General features: G+C 49.0%; 1 protein-coding gene across 1 annotated transcript in view; it reads right to left on the bottom strand.

Annotated features, from left to right (window-relative positions):
- LOC105683809 (ras-associated and pleckstrin homology domains-containing protein 1) overlaps positions 1-13,998 on the bottom strand; it is a 66,077-nt gene that overhangs the window by 44,885 nt on the left and 7,194 nt on the right. The gene's annotated exons all lie outside the window — the stretch shown is intronic.

The following is a 13,998-nucleotide window of genomic DNA, read 5'->3' as shown; positions in this document are numbered from 1 at the left end:
ACGCGAATCGCGCGCGTCGATTATACCGAACGTAAAAAATGATTAAGAATTCACGGACGTGCGACAACTTCCTTACCCGAGGTTACATTATCGTGTGATATAACCAGGTACGCGTACGTTAATATTTATTCATCGCCACGTTCCTCGTCGTCGCATATATAATAATCGTTTATTCTTCGCCACCCGCAACTTTTCCCAGCGACACGTGGATCCGCGATCTAAAAAAGAGACGGAATTGGCGAAAATCGGTCGAGAAACCACGTCTTCGAGGAATTTCTAGGGACGAAAAGATCCAGGGGGTGGGGGGGTGGGACACACGTCGACGGCGATGAACCTGCGGTATATAAGCCGGGGGACTCTCCGTAGTCGGAATTCAATGAAGCGGATAATTACTCGTACGGGTCGGGTATGGAAGATGAGGCGGCGTACATCGTGCAGATTCGAAGTTAAAACTATCGTGGGGATCGTGCGGATCGCGAAGCCGGTGCGAACACGGAGGTAGCTCTATTCGAGCGGTCAACGGTACGCGATGCAACCGATCATTATAACGAGCGTCGAGGACTCGACGCCCGACGTAGGACGTTAGGTGGGCTCGACCTTTATTGTCCGATGGACGGCGTCGGGATATTATCAATTATACACGTAGGTATACCGTAGTAATATCGTAAGAGTATAATTGCGCCGCGGCAGGAAACAGGAAATGCGTTTATAGGTTCATACGTATATACCTACGTACGTACGTACGTACGTACGTATACTGAAATGTATCGGAGGCGCTCGCGTAAATAGCTGGATCGGGATACGTGGGTATATCGGATCGCACCGCGTCGTTGCACCTGCGAATCAATGACGATCGTTGCCGCCGCCGTGTATTACAACGGCGTGAAAGGGAAAAGTGTTCCTTTGTCGATGAGAAAACAAAAGCGAATTGCACACTTATATACGTATGTGTGACGTGTGTTGTATATATCGCCGGTGCAACACGGTCGGTTACGAGGTAATGGGTGAAGCGTAAATGCTTATAATGGTCGACGGCGTTGTATTTAATGGTCCACGACTCCGGGGGCGGGTTACAAGCCGATCGCGCCAACTGAATAACGTTCCATTGAATGTTCGGAAACACGAACGCCGGAAGTAGCGAGATACGACTGTGAGAAGTGATGAGCCATTAATCGACACCGAACACGGCGTTTCTCGCCGAAGCTCATTTTCCGTATAACCGATCACCTCTCGTCCGCGAAGGGATTTAGATACAACCGCGGCAACGAATCGCTGAAAAGCATCGCGAGTAGCGTGTCGGTGTGGATACCGCATGCCGTGCGTCGGGTTGACCGCTAGTCGCGTTGCGGGGGCCACGTAAGGCGATGACTAATTTTTCAGACTGTGTCAGTGCGTACATTTTTATTTACATACGGTTTTATTTTTTTTTTCTCTTTATTCGTTCATCTGGTGAGGTTTATTTTTTTTTTTTGTTTTTTGTTTTTTTTCGTAGATCGTATAACCCGTTTTCCGCGTCCACTCCCTCGTCCCTCGCTCGCTCTCCTCTCGGTGGTCCTTGCTCGCCGGTTGATCCGAGTCATTCGTTCGTTCGTTCGGCTGACGTCACTCCATTTGCATGACGATCTTTGCGGGCGATGGGAGGACAGCTCGAGGTTGGGCTAGGTTATCAAAATTTGTCGCGATCGCCGAGCGGTGAACGCGACGACGTTTCGAATATTCCGTTTCGAAGCAGCGAGACACGGGCGAGGCGGATACCGAAAAATGGCACTTACAACAACTCTGAAAACATTTCGACTCATAAGCGCGTAACGTCGAATGTCGGAATATGTTTTCGGCCGACCCGAGACTCGAGTTACCTACTCGACTTTCTCTAACGTGGAGATGACGCGAGGACGCGAACGGAGTTACGAAATAATCTTGATTCTCGAACGAACGCTCCTTGGTTACAATTTCGTACAGGGCAGAAGAAAAATATGCTACGTCGCACGCCGTGTCAAATTCGATAGAATCGAGTGGAATTGAACGGTACAATTGCAGATACAGATGTCGGAGATACAAGGCTAGGGAATTGCATTTCCACGTCGTATACAGAGTCAGATATCCGCGTTCGTTGCGATAAGCCATGAATGGGCGCTGCAATGACCTCGAAACAAGTTGAGATCAGACCTTAATTCTCCAAGGCCCATTATCCTACGGTTGAATTATCTTCGGTAGAGCGGAGTGGAGTGGAGTGAAGTGGAGCAAAGTAGGTAGGGTCGCCCAGCGTCGTATATATGTATACATATACCTACGCTTAAATTGACTTACACTATACACGGAGGATATAACGACGAACGCGTTAGAGTGGAAGCGAAATAATGTAAGCCGTTGAGTTTATGGTTATTCGTAAGATCGATAAATCGAATCGTCGGAGCCTCGACCGGCGACGATTCGTTCCTCTTCTTTCCTGGAGGATCGCCGCCGCACCGTACGCGTGCAACGCACCGACGGGGAAAGGGAACCGCGCGCTGGCTCGACGTATCCATATATATTCGTCGTCTCCTCGCACACGCGACACACGCGACACTCGGCGAACGCACGCGACGATCGACCACCCCCCCATTCGCTATTATTCGGTGTTGCCGCCGCTCGGGATACCGCGGGCATTACCGCGCTGGCGAAACTTATTGTTGCTAGAAACAACCCCCGGGGATCGATTATCGTCTCATCCCGCGCTACGCCCCACCGCCTCCTATGGATATATATATGTACGAAGTTTGCGTGCCGATCATTAATTATAAATATCCGCTAACCAAGTGTTTCCAATAAATCTTGGAAGGTCTCTTTCTTTAATTCCTTCCTTTCCTTCCGTTGCCGGAACAAAAGGGAAAATTGATAACAGGTAAAAGAATCCCATTCGTATAGCACCCCGGAGTATAAATCTCGGCGGCGAGTTCGGTCGACGACCGGATAATAGAATTAACTCGCTTCGAAATCTAGCGCTCTTCGTTTTTCTGTGTACAAGGATCGGCTGACTCATCGGAAGTTGATTGAATTTCTCATTTCAAATTGAATCGGCAAAACATTTCCGCACCGCACCGCACCGCGACTGCTTAATTGTTTTTCGATCGGACGAAAAGTGAAAAACAACCTTTCCTTTGCGGATGCGAAATCGGCGGTTCGAGTCTCTGTAGTTGTCCGAATTGCACGATCATTCGAATAGATGAGCGGTAAATCTGAGCCCGAGGGAATCTAAGACTTTTGTACGTGAAATGTGCCAACGAACGATGCCCGTCGTTAGCGTCAACGCCTCTGGATAACATGGAGAAAAAATATGAGCAACGGATCAAAAGCTTTACGTTTTCCCTCGTCGCGATTCAACGGCGAGGCGGTACAAAAAGCGGCAAGGGGCCGGTACCATGGAGAGTTAAGGGGGAGCGGAAAGATCGTGAATTGAAATGAGAGGAAAGGAATTTTTAATTTCATTCGAACGGTGGAAGCTGAACTGCGATTTTTTTTCCACCCGATGCCGAATGATTTTACGAAAACCGAGGCGACGTAGAAAACGATCAGATCAAAACGGAGAAAAGGTTGAATCGAATATACCCGTACTCTATTTCGCCGGATCAAAAATAGACAACACCTTGGCTCCGAAGATCGAACAGAGGACCGTTTTCTCATGCACGTTATCGGTAACGATCCGATGTGTATTCTAATACGAATCTGCATAGGTCGTTGGTCCGTAGAACGGATTCTCTAGCATCGGCCCTGCCGATCTAGAATTCTGATCTCGAGTCAAGAGCGTACCGCGTGCCCTTTGACATCCCCCTCCCAAACAACGCTCTCCAACACCACGCTGAGACGTTCGGATTTCGTTTCACAGCGAAGACGACAACAACAACAAAAACAACAACAACACGAATAACGGGGAATATAATTCCAGCGCGAATATCGCGACCGAATCGCGTATCGCTCCGATATTTTTGCCTGCCGTGCATTCTTACGGCGAACAGGTGGAGGCGAGATTCACCCTCGAGTAGCACGGGTGTCGTTTCTTAGTCGCGGCGACGTCGCGTAGCAGCTAACCTCGTATAGCTTTGCGTCGCGGCAGTCGGAATAAAGGGAAAGATAAGCGAGGAACGGCAGCCGCGAGCGATCGATACGCACGGGGTGAACCAGGGATAGTTGTTGGACCATCGTGGGTACGTTGGACCGTTCCACGGGAAAGTATACTTACACGTACCGCGGCGAGCGATGCGTGTACTTCCTATATACGGTGGTCCGATTTACCTGGCGGTTCCGATCATCCCCTACTCGCCCCCTTCCTTTCACGTAGGTAGCTACGTACCGTTGAATAATGCAACTAACGGAATACCGCGCATCCGCACATTACGAATGTACATCGGGTTACACGCACCTCGCGGTTCCGCTGCGAACCCTACCAACCGCGTACACCTTGCCGCAATGACGATAAAATTTTCCACGCCACAAAGAAAGGTTGCCAATCATTGAAAAGATGCAGGCGGAGGATTTCGTCGAGCTTGGATCATATCCGTGTCGCGCATAGCGAACGGAGGAATGAAGAGGGAGCCGGGGACGGCTCACCTGTACCCGGGTACACTCGACAACCCGGCTACTTACTCCGTTACACAGCCGAGAAACTGCGAAACCTTTTTGTAGGGGAGGAGGGAACGGCCGTGCAGCCGTATCCTGTTACCCGCTATACAGGTGTCCCGCGAGTCGACTATTTTCCCGATTCAACTGCCACGGTGGTGACGACGCCGATAGTCCCAGCACCGCAGTCGTTCGTTTCATACACGTTCGGAGTCGGGGTTCGGATCGTTCGAATTTCGTGAAAGAGGGCCTCGAGCATCTCCGGAGGGTTTGTAATTAGACGGGAGATGAAGAAAAAATTCGTGGAAATCGTTAACGAACGTAATGAATAGTAAAAGAGAAATGTTTCGCAACGTGGTCGTTGACCCCGATCAAACTCCTGGCTATCGTCGTACAGAGGGTCGTCTGATTCGGCGCCCCGAGAGTACTCATCTCCCGGTAGAGAGGATCTCCTCGCGGTCTACGAGAGTCGTAACGACGCGATATCTATGTATACGTACATACATACGTATACCCAACCGCCGATACATATAGGAGACGTCGATGGCGCGGGGCGAAGACGCGGCGACGAGATCTACGGAGCTATGGAATAGCTGCGATACGGTGCGTCTTCCTTATGCAACGTTAACCTTGCCGACGCACGAGGAGCTGTGAGCTAAGGTTTCCCAAAAGTTCTCAGACGCGGGGTGGGGGGGGTAAGGGCAGTGACTCCTCGTGGATTCTGAGTCATGCGAAACTTTCCCTCGACGATCTGAAATCCGCTGGCAACCCTCCGCGATCGCGGCAAGTTAAGATAAATAGCTGACGCCGGCGTCGAACCTGATTCACGTCCCGTTATACGCGGGCCGCCGTCTCGTGTACGGCCCGACGTTCGTTCGAGCAAAGGAGACGTACGGAGTCGAGAGGGAATCGACTTTTCTCATTCGAATTCCATTTTCCATCGGAGCGAATAATTAATCAGTGGAAATAAATAGCCAGCCATCGATTGATCGCGCGAGTCGGTGGGGCCGATTCGCTCTGCCAAGTGAGAGTTGTAATTCAATCGAACGTATAGATATAATTGCGGATCAGAGGAGCCGTCCGCGGCGATAACGTCGATGGAATTTATTATTAACGAGAAATTTGATATTGTAATTGGAACGAAGCGAGGGAAGTAGAGGCGACGCGTCGATCAACCGAAATACACGTTCGATCCGCGCTTCTCTTTCATTGTGACCGCGGACGATAAACTCGATGCCAAAGTCCTCCGAAGCTCCGCGACTCGATTTTTTCCAGTCCCGAATCTTTTGCGTCTGTTAAACGAGAGCCTTGACGAACGCTGCTCCGGTCGTCCGCCGCCTTACCGCGGTAGCGCGCATCGCGCGTTGTTCATTTTTCACCGCTCCCGGTTGCATCGAACCGATCGGATTCCTGGTGGGGACTTTGATTGATGAGGAGCTCGTTTTGATTAACTTCGCGTCTCCGTCTCAATTCTCGTTATTGCGAAGCAGTCGGCGCAAACAATTTGCCTGATTATTTTACAACCCTATGCTCGAGCCGTGTATGTATATACACACGCATCGCGGAAAGACCATAATCACATGTACGCGCGTATCTATATCCGTGGTAAATCCGTGCTGGCGGAAAGTTGTGTGAACGCGTGTCGCGCGTATAATATAACAGCGATAAACGTGGGCGCCATTGTCGATACGAAATCTTTGCTCGCCGCTCCCGCTCGACTCTATCTTCGCTCCGGCGGCGACGGCGGCGGGCTCGCACGGGGCATAAAATAAAACCGCGGCTTCTGGTGCGCCAAGTTTCGAAGAGGCAAACCATATTTTCATTCATAAGCTCGGCCGGAGTCACCGACCCGGGATCGCGGCCCGCGTCCCGTCCCACACGAAACTCTCCTCGTCGCGGTAACATGTAACGGCGTACGTTCTATACGTATGTATGTATACCTATATACCGACCGTATTATATATACAACCGTGGATATATCGAACCCACTCTCATATAAATATACCTCGCGACCAGTCGCGTGGCTCACCGAGCCCGATATACGCATAAATAAATATGCCGATCCGCGAGGCGTGCATGTGCACGGCGCACGTACGGATCTTATAACCATACGTACGATAAAGTCCCCGCGAATCGGCCGAGTTGGTACAAGCGTGGGACGTGTACACCACCGACTTTCCGTCTCCTTCGCGTTTATCGAGCTCGAAAGGTTCGGGCACACCTGAACCCACCGGACACGTTGCCGAGCGGGCAGATGTCGATTTCCGTTTCGATTTATTGTATATACATATTTTGATTTCAACGCACACGCGTCCGCTGACGAAACGTAACGCGCTTCGTTATGGCGATCGATCGATGATGTTAATCGTCGATTGTTAATTGGCGGGGCTGACTCGTTGCCGGTTCAGTACCCCCGAACCGAACGCGGGAATCGTAAAATAAATATCGTTTCGGTCATCGTTGTCGACGCTATTGCGGCTTTGCGAACGCCGTTTTCCATTACTCGGTAGTTGTACAACCTTTGCACCGTGACGAGGCTCTTCCGCGTCTATCCGTTTTGCACGATGATCCGATGAGCGAATATTCGCTATTTCCGGTGTAGGAAAATTTCATGATGACCGTATCTTACGATATAGAACTCAATCTTCTATTTTCGGAGACTTACGCAACTCCGAATTCGGCGTTGACCACCCACTGGATATACTTTAATACAGACGAACGGAAGACAAATGTATATCGGATGGTTCCGCAGGTCGCTTAGCCGTTGGTTTTACGAGAAGCAATCGCCGTCGCGACGAGGCGACGGCGATGTTTCATTCCCAACGTAACTCACTCGCGATCCAAAGTTGTTTTATTTATTTTTCTTTTTTTCTTTCTTTTTTTTTCTTATTATTATTAAAGCGTATATCAACGATCAGAGTTGTACACTAGCGCCTTTGAATGCCGCTCAGTGTGTTTCTACGGACGCGACGTGATCTATGAAGCAACATCTCTCCGCCCTTCGATGCGATCTGCTGCTAGGTTTTACTACGTCACGGGTGTCGTGACGCGTCGTTTAATTTCGTCACAATATCTCCCTTCTTCGCACACCGCGGTCTACGCGCGTCTTTCTCCGAATAGTTTTTCCTCCCAGTTTTATTTATTTCATTCGACGAACGAAGTTTTATCGCTAATACGGCGAGTCGAGCGGACGACGAAACGCTCAGCGATCGCATCGCAGCGCCGAATCATTCGACTCTCGTCTCTCGATTCGTCCTTCTCGTCGAAAAAATTGTACATCCTGACGAAGGATTACCGCGATCGGTCGACGCGGTAACGGAGAATAGAAAATCATCGACGATTAAAATATTCGTGAGACGTTAGAAGTTCAACCTTGACGATGAGACGAGTCGATATGGGAAACGGTATTCCGATATTACACAAGCTAGGTGACGTGAGCAACTTGTAATTCTCAGCTTATATCTACGATGAAGCGATGAAGTATTATCGAATTCATGCAGAAGTTGACTTGGAAAACTGTAAGTTTCCTCCTCCTATAGTCGCATGCGAGTACCGAATCGTAAGTTACACCCTTGCGCTGTACATACGTATAGAGCTTTTAGGGTGTATCGAGGTAAACACGAGGCTGGTAACAAATTACGCTCCGATTTATTAATTAATATCGTAATTGAATGATATCCGAGATTTCCAAAAGCCCTGTAACGTGAACGCCCCTTTACCGTATTCATATACATATATCCGTACGGCGTTAGGATAATGCGACTCTGGGACAGAAAACCGTGAGGAGAATCGTCGATTCAATATTTTCCCGTGGCGATACGTACGTATACGTATACGTACGTATAACTCGACGGGAGCTGCGAGCCGGTTTTCGCTGATTATTCAACGCGGATAGTCCTACGCAGGGCAGTATTTTGCCCAACCCTACCCCATGCGACCGGCTATATTACAACACGTCAACTCGCTGTAACGCATACCTGCACCTTATACATCGCGGGCAGAGTTTGCGGCCTGCGTAGCACGCAACGTGTTTCGCGTAAACTCATTAAACAGTCGCGCATACGTACCGAGTGGTACGGAGCCGGTTCTACCTTCTACTCGACGTTTCTTTCCCCCCTCCCCCCTCGCCGCCGTCTCCTTCGTTTAAACAAAAAACGAATGTTTCACAAGGGCGGAAAACGGATCACTCGGATGACGGGGTCTTCCTTCGATTTCCGTGAATAATTTTCTAAAAATTTCACGATTCTACGGAAACAGTGGAGCCGACGATATCCTCGATCCGGGTGAAAGACGAGTTTCGTCCGCTTATTATGCGGGTGTACAACGAAGCGTCGGTTGTATAATTTTCGTTTACAATTAGTACGGAGCATCCGTCACTTTTCCGTCTTCGAATTGATAATTCGAATCAACGGCAATTATCGAGGCATAGGGGATAGGGGGGCCTCCCCCCGCCCCCCTCGATGACTTCAACTATCGCATTGTCGTACGCTACTCACGGAACCCAACGTACGATTAATCGATTACGCCGTGGGGGCGCGAAGACCCGCATATGTATACCAGAAGCGTCGTCATCCGGAGTATCGCTGGAACTCCACGATTCGAACTAGCTTTTCGAGGTCCGACGGTGCGATGGAAGGGCGTGCGCGTACGACTTGTACTTTCTACTCTCCGTTAAGGCGGGTAGAATTGTCTCCGCATCGGTAGATTTACCCGTAAGATCTCAGTGGGTATTCGTTTACAGCGAGAATGAAAGGGTCATCGACGAAGCGGTTCGAAACTTCGAAACTCGTTTATAAAATGGTAAGAAACGAATTCTTTCGGGACAAATGGCGTATGTAACGCGGTGGTCTTCGCCCACGTCACAGTTGAGATCCAGGAGGGCAGTTGGTAAACCGGTAGGAGAAAGAGAATGAGAAAAAAAAGAAAAAAGAAAAAAAGGAAAAAATCCTCCGTCTGGTTATCGGTGGTATTTTATATCCAGGGATATAAAGAGCGATATGTTTGTCTAGCTATAGCGATAAAAATCGAACGTTACATCGAAGAAAGGCGAGCGGTTTCGTCGTCGGGGGGGGGAGGGGGGCTTGTACTCTTTGACGCGGGCGCCAAAGCCGCGAAGCGAAGGGCAAACGGACGCGGACGAATGGGCTTTTTTCACTCGATCGTAATTCAACGCATTCCGAGCCATATATGGACTCGCGAACCACGTGCTCGAGGGCTACGTTCGTTTCCTCTCGCGCCGGGGCATTAGGGCCTCGTGGTGTGTAACCCGTGCGTTTCCACTACTCCGTTTCACCGAATAAAGCGCGACTCACCTACCTATACGTACGTTCGCGCGCACCCGACGCAACTCGGCTTAATATCGCGAGTGGGCGACGAATCGGCGATACGCTGCCGCGAGTTCGAAAGCTCGACGGGGTCCCCCGTTGACCGGAAAGCAATTTTCGGGCCACGAAAATCAGGTGAGACAGAAAAAAATCGTCGACGCTCGATCCTCGAGGGCTGCACATCCCGTGAGAGACGAATCGACCGGTCGGGTTACAAAACCGCGTTCGCCGTACGCCCGACGGACGCGGATATAGCCGTAGGTTTATACGACGTGTACGTATCGGAGATAATATTCCGGTGGGTATGTATAATAAAAATTATTACCCGTTGTCCTTCTTCCGCAGCCTCTTGTGAGTATACATATATGAGAAGGTAGAACGACGTTGTTTCGAGGCGGCGGTGCGACGTTAAAAAATGGACATAAAACTCGCCTGCACGCCTCTGTGAGGAGTGAAGGAGTGACCGACCACTTTGTTAAACAACGTATCGTCAATAGCGATCCGACCATCTAAGGAGGTGTCTCGATCTCGGCGATCTCCCGTCAGCTGTACATCGGCGTTTTATAATACGTATATACGTGTATACGAAGCAGTCGTCGCATACAATACGCGCGATAGTTCAGAGTTTTCTTTTTTTACTTTTCATCAACCCCGTCGACCGAGAGGTGTAATTAAACTACGGAGATAATTAGCAATTAGTATAAATATATTAATCCAGACGAAAGAGCGAAGAATGCAATTAACCAGCCATGACGAAGTCCGATGAACTCTTATCCATCCGATCGACGAGCGTATTATATTATACGGCGAGACTTTGGTACATTATCGATAAATCAGCCGAGTCTTTCGGGTGTTGCGACACTTCAATTTGAATGAAAAGACTCGAAACGACTAGTCGTCGGTCGTCGTCCGAGTCGTTTATTATCCCGAAACGAATTCTTCAATCTCGGTGATGTGATCGTCTCGACGTGCGGCGTAGGCGACCTATACCTTACCCGTGGCGGCGTAAAAAAAATGTTGCGTAATTCGCACGATCGGTGAATCCGACGACATTCCAACGCCCGCGGTCGGACGCGAGATAAGCGCAATGGAGATAAGAGGAACTGCAGTAATCATAAAAACTCCGCTATCTCTCTTTACGACTCGTTTGATTCGCTCGTTCGAGGTTACGCGCTGTACGTCACCGAGTCACCGCGCGGACTGCGTCTCGGCTCCCGCGGGATCTTTCGTTGTAATTATTTTCCACCGTTCGCCGAGTGGTCGAAATATCGTTGACCCAATTTCGTCCACGACTACGTACGTCTCGCGTTGTCCCCGCTAGCACGTTCCTTCGAATCGCTCGACCGGGTCGCGCGACCCTCGTTGTCGATCTCCCACATTTCCAACCCCCCCGCTACACGATCGTCGCGATAATAAATAACCCTCCCACGGCTCACACCTGTAATCCCAAGGGACTCCGTGATCGAGCTGACGATAAACCGAGAAACGACCCTCTCCAACTAAAAACCGACCACGGATATAATGTGCCGTAATTTCCGAAGGGGGAAAGAAAAATTTCTTTTTCTTTTTTTTTTTTCATCTAAAGTCAATTGTTGCAACGGATTAGGGAGAGAATTTCGTACAGGTAGATCAAAGTGGACTTGGACAAGTTGTTCGTTAGTTCGTAGTAATTAACCGAACTCGGGTTACACACGGAAGGAAATTTGACTCATTCATCGCGCTCGATGGCCCGGGTGGCTCGGGATCGAACGAACCATCCCCGTAAACTACGTCGTCGACGAGCCCGTCACGGCTTATTAGCTTTCGAGGTGAAATACCGCGAGCGTGAAAGGTGCGCGCGGTAATTAGCTTCCCATCGCTTGCACCGCTAACAGAGGGCTGATGGTTAAAGTCTCGCTCGTCTACCGGTTGCCTCCTTGAAATATGAAACATGAAATTCTCGAAAAGGAGAAAAAAAAATAAAAAAAAAGTAAAAAAAAAAAAAAAAATCAGAGAAACGGAGCGAGTATTGGTTTTCTTCGTCCTCCGGCCCAAATACACGTTCACTTCACGCGCTTCCCTCTTCAGATTCCCGAGTAGGTACTCTCGCTCGTACGCGATATATACGAGGTATATATATCATCAGCGTTAACTGGCTCTCCGAGGTATTAAACCACTCGAGGGTTAATTTTTGTAATTAAGCGCGGATCTCGGCCTTCCGTATATCTCTCGGCGAGTCGAATTCCGCCCTCGTTGCGAAATTTTCGAACCGGTAATCCCTTTCTTAAAAAAAACACGAAAGAGACCCGAAGTCTGCAAAAGCTGTCTTTCTGGGGCCGAAATTATAAAATGCGAAGTCGACGAAAGGAAGGAGTTTAAGCGATACTCGAAGTCGCGAAGTTTGATCGTTTTTCGTCCACTCACTTCGGGGGCTGCGTGATTCCAACTTTTCTCCCAGCTTTTAGTTTGCGCTCCCAAACGGGGTTGCCCCCTCGTATTGCGTGCCGTTGCAGCTGCGACCGACTCGAGCGCCACGAATCAAGCTCCGCTGTGTACGGCACGATAATAGATAGACACCAGCGCGGGTCGATCTGCCCTCCAGCTAGACGACTTACAAATTTTTTAAGTTTTTTTTTGAACGTCTTTCGGTTATACTTTTACTTTTTTAATCATCCGCCGAGTCATTAGTCGCGATTTCGTATTCACGGACGAACGGGACGAGCGTGTCGCGTCGGATGCGAAGGACTTTCACCCACCCGATCGTCGCCCGGTAAACTCGAAGGTCTTCCGAATCTGTCTCGTGTTACAGATCTGAATAAGCCCGTGCGACCGATTGCCGTTCCTATACGGTCAATTGAGAACGAAGAAGATAAAACATCTGTTCGACGACGAGACGAATAATTCGGGTCAATTGATCGGCTAGGTAGTCGACTCGAATAAAATAACGTAGTTCTAACGACCCGGAATTTTCGTCATCGACCACTCGCTCGCTACTCGTCTAGAGAATTGGCAATGAACTACGACCGACGTTCAATCCCTGGAGAATCTAGTGGGAATTTTGATTCCGAATCTGAAGCACGTGTCTCTTTTTTTCTATCGATCTCGATACACGACCGATAATAATCAATTGCTTCAGTTTGAGCCAATCTTCTTCTTTCTTCTTCTTCTTCTTATTCTTATTCTTCTTCTTCCTCTCGAATAACGAGTTTTCGTCACCGATGACAGCGGACTTATTACCGTCCGTCCGTACCGCCGTTCACAGCGATCTCCAATTGAATAACATTTAACGTAATTCGCGTCGTTACTCGAACGTGTGTGGCGCGATAGCTATACGATTCGGCATATCCCGGCAACTGGAAGCTTCCCGACTGACGAATTGAAACTCGGTGTGGGCCGCCGTAAATTGGTTAGCTCGTTGATACACGTACTACCGCGTGAATTTAACGGTGATCACGGAGTCGGTTCGCTCTGAACAAAAAAAATTGGTACGACCAAATTTACCGACGACACGAGCCGTGCGCCAATTTCAGCGAATCCGATCAAACGATACGTGCGATAAATAGAGCAACGAATAAAAATCATTCATACACTCCGTTTCGTGGATTTTCATCGATTTCAACGCCCGTACGACGCTCGAAATGTTACGAAACATTCGACTTACGTGGCGCAACCCTCGTTATTTTTCTACACTTCGGCATGCACGTAATTTTGAGCGATTCGAGACACACGGCGCGTGCATACCGCGGTTATACGGGGTACACGTAGCACAAGTTGCGATACGCGAAGTAGATGACACGTCGTGTACCTTGTTTTTTTTTTTTTTTTTTTTTTTTTCTAATCTCATACGTACATGCAGTAAATATTCTTTTGTACGTGTTTTTCAGCGGATTTCTTATCGCTGCATCTGCGTCTCGACTGTAACGTGAAACTCGGTTGCGATTCACTCCGCGGAGTGTTTGATTTTATACCTTTTGTATGTACGTTACACGCGTATATATATCTACACCCGATGTATATAAATGCTACACATGCCTCAGCTAAGCTCAGGTATTACACCGTATCGCTTCTCGTATTCGTGCACGTGTTTACCCCGGTTGAAAAT

This window comes from Athalia rosae, chromosome 1 (genome assembly GCF_917208135.1).
Source record: "Athalia rosae chromosome 1, iyAthRosa1.1, whole genome shotgun sequence".
Taxonomy (NCBI): Eukaryota; Metazoa; Arthropoda; class Insecta; order Hymenoptera; family Athaliidae; genus Athalia; species Athalia rosae.
The sequence above is the reverse complement of the archived record's forward strand: the minus strand, read 5'-3'. Positions and strand labels throughout refer to the sequence as shown.